General features: G+C 44.8%; 1 pseudogene; it reads right to left on the reverse strand.

The window, feature by feature from the left end:
- Nucleotides 1-6,257: 6,257 nt before the first annotated feature.
- LOC142265717 (U2 spliceosomal RNA) lies at nucleotides 6,258-6,463 on the reverse strand (annotated as a pseudogene).
- Between the last annotated feature and the right edge of the window lie 3,223 nt (nucleotides 6,464-9,686).

The raw sequence follows: 9,686 nt of genomic DNA on the forward strand, positions 1-9,686 counted from the left end.
ACCATAGTTACCCAGTGCCCAGTCAGCGACATGTAACGTCCCTGTCCATGCTTACTGGTCCAAGTATCGGTGGTGAAATGCACCCGTTCACACACAGAGTTTCTCAAGGAAGCGGTGATGTTGTGTGCGACATGCTGGTGTAGCACGGGCACACCTTTCTTAGAGAAGTAGTGGCGACTAGGCATCTGGTACTGGGGCACAGCGACAGACATAAGGTCTCTAAAATCCTGTGTGTCCACTAGGCAGAAAGGCAGCATTTCGGTAGCCAACAGCTTACAGAGGGATAGAGTCAACCTCTTAGCTTTGTCATGGGTCGGAGGAAGTGGCCTTTTATTTGACCACATCTGAGGGACAGAGATCTGGCTGCTGTGTGTAGACGGTGTTGAGTAGGGTGTCCCTGGAAAAATGCAGGTTTGTGAGGAAAGTGCAGGCGGAGACATGATGTTGCCTTCATCCAACGTTGGTGCTATCGATGTCTGAGAGAGCTGTACACACTCACTTGTTTCCCCTTCCAAACCAACTGACGACCTTACAAGCAAACTGCCTGTTGCGGTTACAGTGGTGGAAGTTTGGCGTGGAAAAACAGGTGTGACAGCTGTCCCCACAGTCCTAGAAGATGAAGAGCGCGCGGATGCACTGGAAGGGGCGGGCGGTGGATGGTTCGCTCTTGCAGCATTGCAGCACAGTGAGCTTCCCACCGGGACCTATGATATTTATTCATGTGACGATTCATGGAAGAAGTTGTCAAACTGCTGAGGTTTTGACCTCTACTAAGAGAATCATGACAAATTTTACATATCACATGATTTGGGCGATCTTTTTCTATGTCAAAAAAGGACCAGGCTAGGCAAGGCTTAGAGGCCATGCGACCTGTTGATCCACCCCGAATAATGCTCATAGGCAGAGTGGTGGCTGAGGATGCAGTTGTAGACGTGCTACCAGTGCTCCGACTCTGTCCAGGAAGGCGCAAGGTAACTTCGTCGTCGGTTGCATCCTCCTCCACCGCCTCTGTTGACCTCCTCGAGTGCCTGACTGGGGGTTGACAGTAGGTGGGATCTAGAACTTCATCATCAATTGTTGTGTTTGCACTCCCCTCCCCCTCAGACCGAGCCTCTTCTTGCCCTGACCGAATATTTAAGTTGTCATCCCAATCGGGTATCTGCGTCTCATCTTCATCAGTATGTTCCTCATTGTCTATAACCACAGGTGTTACAGTTTGTGACAAAGGGTCAACATTATGCTCAGAAACTTGGTCCTCACGGCCTGAATCAGAGTCACAAAGGTTCTGGGCATCACTGCAGACCATTTCCTGTTCTGTACTCACTGTAGCTTGGGAGCAGACCTCTGATTCCCAGGCTATAGTGTGACTGAACAGCTCTGCAGACTCAGCCATCTCAGTTCCACCATACTGTGCAGGGCTGATGGAGACTTCAGAGCTGGGAGAAATCAAGTGTGATTGGGATGACAACTCAGAGGACTGGTGTTTTTTGGATGCGGTACTTGAAGTGGCTGAGAGGGCACTTGTTGGACCACTTGAGATCCATTCAAGCATTTTCCTTTTTTGCCCATCATCTACCTTTCTTCCTGTTGTTCGTGTCCGTAAAAAAGGGAGCACATCGGATTGTCCACGGTAAGTAGTAGACATCTTACTTTTGCTGGTAGATGGTCTATCTTCAGCAGATGATAATGGAGCTTTGCCACTTTCCCCACAGACAAAACCTTTTTTGCCTTTTCCACCACGCCTCTTCCCCTTTCCACCAGCATCTGTCATTTTGCCACTCATGTTGATTGCGACAAGATTGTGGACTGAAAATGTGGTAGTAAAAATTGAGAGGTGGTGAAGATTGCAGTGGTGGTCTAGCTTTATTAACAGCAGAATAATAAAGAATAAATATCCCTGACAATGCAACTTAGTTATAATGAGTTGGAGTGTGCAACGCAGGCAGATGCGCTCTGCAAATGTCTTGGCACTAGTGGGACTATAGCAAAGTCCAATAGCCACGTATAGGATGCCACTAGGTACACTGAGTGTTTGCTAGTATAATGGCTAAGTTAAAATTAGTTGGAGTGTGCAACGCAGGCAGATGCGCTCTGCAAATGTCTTGGCACTAGTGGGACTATAGCAAAGTCCAATAGCCACGTATAGGATGCCACTAGGTACACTGAGTGTTTGCTAGTATAATGGCTTACTTATAATTAGTTGGAGTGTGCAACGCAGGCAGATGCGCTCTGCAAATGTCTTGGCACTAGTGGGACTATAGCAAAGTCCAATAGCCACGTATAGGATGCCACTAGGTACACTGAGTGTTTGCTAGTATAATGGCTAAGTTAAAATTAGTTGGAGTGTGCAACGCAGGCAGATGCGCTCTGCAAATGTCTTGGCACTAGTGGGACTATAGCAAAGTCCAATAGCCACGTATAGGATGCCACTAGGTACACTGAGTGTTTGCTAGTATAATGGCTTACTTATAATTAGTTGGAGTGTGCAACGCAGGCAGATGCGCTCTGCAAATGTCTTGGCACTAGTGGGACTATAGCAAAGTCCAATAGCCACGTATAGGATGCCACTAGGTACACTGAGTGTTTGCTAGTATAATGGCTTACTTATAATTAGTTGGAGTGTGCAACGCAGGCAGATGCGCTCTGCAAATGTCTTGGCACTAGTGGGACTATAGCAAAGTCCAATAGCCACAGATAGGATGCCACTAGGTACACTGAGTATTTGCTAGTATAATGGCTTACTTATAATTAGTTGGAGTGTGCAACGCAGGCAGATGCGCTCTGCAAATGTCTTGGCACTAGTGGGACTATAGCAAGGTCCAATAGCCACGTATAGGATGCCACTAGGTACACTGAGTGTTTGCTAGTATAATGGCTTACTTATAATTAGTTGGAGTGTGCAACGCAGGCAGATGCGCTCTGCAAATGTCTTGGCACTAGTGGGACTATAGCAAAGTCCAATAGCCACGTATAGGATGCCACTAGGTACACTGAGTGTTTGCTAGTATAATGGCTTACTTATAATTAGTTGGAGTGTGCAACGCAGGCAGATGCGCTCTGCAAATGTCTTGGCACTAGTGGGACTATAGCAAGGTCCAATAGCCACGTATAGGATGCCACTAGGTACACTGAGTGTTTGCTAGTATAATGGCTTACTTATAATTAGTTGGAGTGTGCAACGCAGGCAGATGCGCTCTGCAAATGTCTTGGCACTAGTGGGACTATAGCAAAGTCCAATAGCCACGTATAGGATGCCACTAGGTACACTGAGTGTTTGCTAGTATAATGGCTAAGTTAAAATTAGTTGGAGTGTGCAACGCAGGCAGATGCGCTCTGCAAATGTCTTGGCACTAGTGGGACTATAGCAAGGTCCAATAGCCACGAATAGGATGCCACTAGGTACACTGAGTGTTTGCTAGTAAAATTGCTTAGTTTAAAAAAGTTGGAGTGTGCAATGCAGGCAGACGTGCTCTGCAAATGTCTTTGCACTAGTGGGACTATAGCAAAGTCCAATAGCCACAGATAGGATGCCACTAGGTACACTGAGTTTTTGCTAGTATAATGGCTTACTTATAATTAGTTGGAGTGTGCAACGCAGGCAGATGCGCTCTGCAAATGTCTTGGCACTAGTGGGACTATAGCAAGGTCCAATAGCCACGTATAGGATGCCACTAGGTACACTGAGTGTTTGCTAGTATAATGGCTTACTTATAATTAGTTGGAGTGTGCAACGCAGGCAGATGCGCTCTGCAAATGTCTTGGCACTAGTGGGACTATAGCAAGGTCCAATAGCCACGTATAGGATGCCACTAGGTACACTGAGTGTTTGCTAGTATAATGGCTTACTTATAATTAGTTGGAGTGTGCAACGCAGGCAGATGCGCTCTGCAAATGTCTTGGCACTAGTGGGACTATAGCAAGGTCCAATAGCCACGTATAGGATGCCACTAGGTACACTGAGTGTTTGCTAGTATAATGGCTTACTTATAATTAGTTGGAGTGTGCAACGCAGGCAGATGCGCTCTGCAAATGTCTTGGCACTAGTGGGACTATAGCAAGGTCCAATAGCCACGAATAGGATGCCACTAGGTACACTGAGTGTTTGCTAGTATATATGGCAAAATTATAGATGGAAAGGGAGAAGGGGAGGGGGGGAGAGAGGAGGCTGTAATTGACTACAAGGGTATGAGTTATGAGTGATCATAGGGATAGTGTTACATAAGTGGAAATACCTATGGAGGACCGGATGTGTAAGCGCATACCTTATACAAACCTATAGAGTGCTGATGGGTGAGAGTGTGATGTTAGATATAAGACATCCTATAGTGAATAGTGAGCCGTAATCAAGTGCAACAGGGATATTTCACGTGACTATGGGAACATGGAAGGTAAAGAAAGGGGAGAAAAAACTGTTAGACAAGGTAATCAGACATAATGTAACCAGTTGATCAGACATGACAAACATGACAAATAAAAAACAAGGAAGAATGGAACTCCATACATAGTGGAACCATATATAGTGTGAACACGAAAAAGAACCGGGCGTTAGAAAAAATGTGCACGGCCCAATGAATCAAGTCGGTTCTTCATATTCATGGTTTAAGCCCTTGGGTTCCAACGTGCCCAGAGTATATATCCAGAAAGATTCCCTTTCTTTGAGCTTCCTAATTCTATTGCCTCCTCTGCGTATGGCTGGGACATGTTCGATGACTTGGAATCTTAATTGGGCCACTGTGTGATTATGCGTCACAAAATGGTGTGGGACTGGTAATAGAATCTGCTTACAATGTATTGTTGACTTGTGCTTAGCACAAAAAAAGGGAATCTTTCTGGATATGTACTCTGGACACATTAAAACCCAAGGGCTTAAACCGTGAATATGAAGTACAGACTTGATTCATTGGGCCGTGCACCATGTCACCATGTGTGCAATTGCATTGTCCAATGGCTCACAATGGTTATGCGTTTTCATTGGATGGATAATCGAAGCCATGTTTTTTTCCTTTCTCTTGGGTTTGTTGTGTGAGTAGCCTATAGGATTAAGTTAGTTACCGCAGGCAGTGGATTTAGCTTCCTGTCTTTGGTCCAGTGGTAGATTGATTGTTTGGTCTATGAGCTGTTATGGGTTTTAATCCAGGTGAATGCCCATGGGCTGCCTATAACTGTGTGAAATATGTAGTTTTACTGGGCTGGGATGAGAGAATCCATCGAAGCATGGTGTAGGGATTGTGGTTCCTGTGTGCTAAGAAGAAAGGCTAGCACCAGCCAGAAAGCCCCATTACAGCCAATAATCAACCGCTAGCCGCTGGAACTCGTTGCTCTAGATCATGTCAAACTCTCACCAAGCAGGAATAGATACATTAGCCCACCATCCCACCCAAAGAGCAACTTCTGCTGCGCAGCTGGCTTTCTAGGCAGCAGCGCTATTGTGATGTCAGCGGGGGACATTGTGACAAGCCAGTGTTCCGTCACTTCATGTTGTGCACTGTTCAAACGGAAAATACATCAACAGGCAGACTACAGAAAAGCTTACTGACAAAGGATAGAGAGGGGCTTTCTCAGAGGGCTTTTTACAGTTTGTCTATTCCCAATTAGCCGTTTAAGTATGCTTAATGAAAGTACTAATTCTTTCATAGGCCGCCCATTCTTAGTATTTGACGTTCCTTATATTGCGGTATCAGGCTTCGCAGCAGGTTGCAAAACATTCATCACCCATGACTGTCCCCAATTGGGCTCAGAAGCTAAATGTCTATCATGACCTCTCTTTTTGAAAGTCCAAGAGCAAGCAAACTCTTCCTCCAGGAGAGGGAGCCAACAGATCACTAAAGACATCATCATTGCTCAAAGAAAACACCGAAAAACAATGGAAGCTTTAATTGGAGTGGAATCTGATAGACAGCACCTGATGCCAAGTCTGCATCTTCTAACACCTGCAGTCACTGCAGCAGCTGAATCCAATGTGTCCAAAAGGGATCTATTCTATTCAATTGCAAATGATCTAGATAAGACTGAGAATAAGATACTGCACGGGACATAGCAGAGTTGGTCAAGTTGAGTGGAGATGAGTTTGCTATTTGGCACAGCTTTTGCATCAATAAAGCAAGTAAAAGGTGTGAAAGATAAAAAAAAAGGGTGAAAGTGTGAAAAGTGAATTGGCCAAATTGAGGTGCATATAAAGTTTTTGCTTTCTTTCAATTCACTAATGAGGCTCATTTGAATCAGGTGAATTGAGTTCTGCTTTTGGAAACTCGGTTAAGAAGGGGTGCACCGGTCCTGGAGGTACTGCAATACCAGGTCAATGCGTGGAGTGGACAGAGCAAGATTTTTTCCATCTCCTTGTTCTAAAAATCCATTTAATATATGGTCCCTAGAGAGGGGACGTATCAGATATTAAACTGATAAGAACAGATTTAATTTTTTTTTTTTCTGTTTATCAGTAGGACTTCAAAATAACAAAGGTGATCGCCTCCCGTTGCCTGGGAACCGTCCAGGCACAAGAGGGCTATGTGTCACCAGAAGGCGCACACACTCCCTCAAGGCCGGCAGACGTGCAATCCCAGGCACCTTCCAGTACCGACCAAGGTAGCGTCCTCCGAAACTACACTTGATCTTAGCCAAAAGGCTGAGAAGCTATAACCCGAATTGGTTACGGCCTTGAGTGGCACCCTGGCCTATACCGGACACATCTTAGGGAGAGGGAGACAAACCCACGCCTACAGAAGACATTTTGTCACCCAAGCCAAACCCTTGAAAAGGCTGTTTTGCAGAGCAAAAACAAGGAGAATGGTACTTTTTGCAGCCGCCGCCCACTGCAATGAATCTGAATAACTCCTCCTTTTGGGCACAAGCACCTCCCCTCCCCCTTGCAGTCTTTCCAATTCATGATACAAAAAGACGGACGGACAGGACAGGACAGGACCATCTGCCTGACTTTCCGTCACTGCCACCCTTTGCCATCCTTGCCCGTAGAAAGCCCTTTCATCATCCCCAAACCCTAATCTTTTCCCTTCCCTTCCCAGCTGCGTCTCACTCCCTTTCATTAGGAAGTGAGCGCAGCCTTTTCTCCGTTCTGCACATGCGCGACGTTAAACACAAATGCGCAGGCGTGCGTTCCATTAGCCTCACTGCATTCCACTCCCATACAGGAAGTGGGCACAGCTATTACTACGGTCGCACATAAAAGAACCCACGGCCACCACTGCACATAGCTGACTCCACCACAGGACACCCACTTCTACACCAACGCAGGTAAGACAGGATCGGCACCTCTATGCTCCCGTTACAATCAGGCTCAGTCACCATGTGATAACGCTCTCAACTCTTTAGTTGCAGGCTCCCCTTGCTTCACCTCCACTGGCTGTGCTGCCATTTCCTCTCCCACCTGGAAGTTATACTTTATTCCACTATTTTCCTGTTTCTCTCTTCCCCCTTTTCCCATAACCTACTTTTATCTGCATTTGTGGGGTATCTATATGCTATTTACATCATAGTTTTATTCATTAATATGGAAGGGAAGAGTGCCCATGAGAGTGTTGAACTGCGGAGAGCAAAAGATTAAGCTGCTCCGATTTGCCACCATTGATAAGCTGTTCTCAGTAGATACACATGCTATCCAAACAGCAGCATCCACCATTGCTTCAGCCCACCCATTCAGTGACAGCTCACCAAGTCAGCCAGAGGAGTGGTGTAAGGAATTACACGTAGGCACTGACTCCACACCTTCACATCACAAGAAGGGGGTCTACAGGCTAGTGCAAGAATACGAGCAAGTCTTCAGCAAACATCCGCTAGACTTTTGAAAAATAAAAGGGGTCAAACACTACATCCCCACAAGTGCACACCCACCCATCAAAGAGAGATATAAGCCAAATCTACCTGCACATTACCAGTGTACCAAGGACATGTTGAGCAACATGAAGGAGGCTGGGGTTATCCGTGACAGTTGTAGCCTCTGGGCAGCTCCGTTGGTCCTGTTAAAGAAGAAGGACAGCACCACTCCCCTGTATTGAGGAATAGCTAGCTGCATTGACAACTGCAAATTATTTTTCTACCCTTGATCTCACTAGTCACTATTGGCAAGTGTCCGTTGCTGAGGCAGACCGGAAGAAGACCGCCTTTGCCACCCCGATGGGTCTCTGCGAGTTCAAAAGCATGCCCTTCGAGCTGTGCAATTTGCCAGGAACCTTCCAGAGGCTGATGGAATGCTGCTTGGGACACCGAAACTTTGAAACGGTACTGCTATACCTTTATGATGTTATTGTTTATTCTAACGCAAACAAGATTTTAGGGTGTATAAAAAGGGAGATTAGATCCGATGATCCCAACGTATTGTTACCCCTCTATAAATCACTTGTAAGGCCACATCTGGAATATGGGGTAAAGTCCTGAGCAGGTTGATAACCATTGGTTTGAGCATGGTAGGGTGTAGTACGCATCTTCCTGCATCGGTAAAAGCTGCAGAAGTCCTTGAAGATTTCCGCTTCAAAGGCAGTGCCTTGATCTGTGAGGACTCTCTCTGAGTAGCCATGAGGTCTGCATAAGTGTGCTTGGAAGACCTTCGCTGCAGTATGGGCCATTAGATCTTTGACTTGTACCACAACCATAAATCTCGAGTAGTTGTCTACCATCGTAAGTGCATACGTGAGCTCACCTCGATATTCTGCAACAAAACTCCCTTTTTCGATTTCAGTTTCAGCAAACACTCCTCTTCCTGTAGAAAATATTTATCATTACCTAAGACAGTCATTCTAATGCATGACAATATTAAGGCAATTTAGTTAAAACTTGTTTTAACTCACCTTTAAGGGGATTGATGTATTTCATGGTCAATCCAGGTTTGTCAGTGATGGCACTGACATAATGTATGGCGTCTTTTTCGGGCGTTATCCTTTGCCTTTTCATTGTGAAAATCCAGTTGCCTATATCAAAGCAAATTCTACTACTTGTAAAGTATGCAGAAAATGAAATGTAGAACATATAACATCAACTGCTTAGGAACGCATCATAGGTTAGTACTTAAAAGGATATTGTCATGTTCTAGTCATAATGCAAGCTGGACATTTTTCATGTTACCCTGTAATCGCCGGCCTGTTCTAATGCTCACAAGCCAAGATATAGGCTCAGCTGCTAAGGCTTCCCTCTGCCTTCTGAATGAAAATTGAATATGTCTGGCTCACTGTGTATATAGCAGGTGCTCAGAAAAAATAAGAGTTAATTCAATAGAAATAGCTCTGGCACACTATAGTGATCAATAACGTAAGAAAAGAACTCTTAGAATGCTGAAAATTCTTTATTTGTGCAAAAGGATAATTCATCCAACGTTTCGAGCTTGTTTTTAGGTCTTTATCAAGGATAAAGTTATCTAAGATCATAAAGGGTTACAAAACCATATAAACACGTAATTAGTACATAGTACAACATAACAGTACAATATATTGCTACTTGAGAGTACAATGGGTCAAATGACCATGATGCACATACAAAAAATTTTTCCAAAGCCATAGTGAAAACATTTGTACTGAGGAAAGAAAATTTCCACATGACCTATCTGGAGAAACATTCTGGATCAAACAACCAAAAATAGTCAAGCAGGTAAATACACACCTATATGGATAACAGGATGATATGTGTTCAATTGTATAGCGTCATTGCCATTAAGGTACAAATGGAAAACTTGCAATCCTATA

This window comes from Anomaloglossus baeobatrachus, unplaced genomic scaffold, assembly GCF_048569485.1.
Source record: "Anomaloglossus baeobatrachus isolate aAnoBae1 unplaced genomic scaffold, aAnoBae1.hap1 Scaffold_2751, whole genome shotgun sequence".
NCBI lineage: Eukaryota > Metazoa > Chordata > Amphibia > Anura > Aromobatidae > Anomaloglossus > Anomaloglossus baeobatrachus.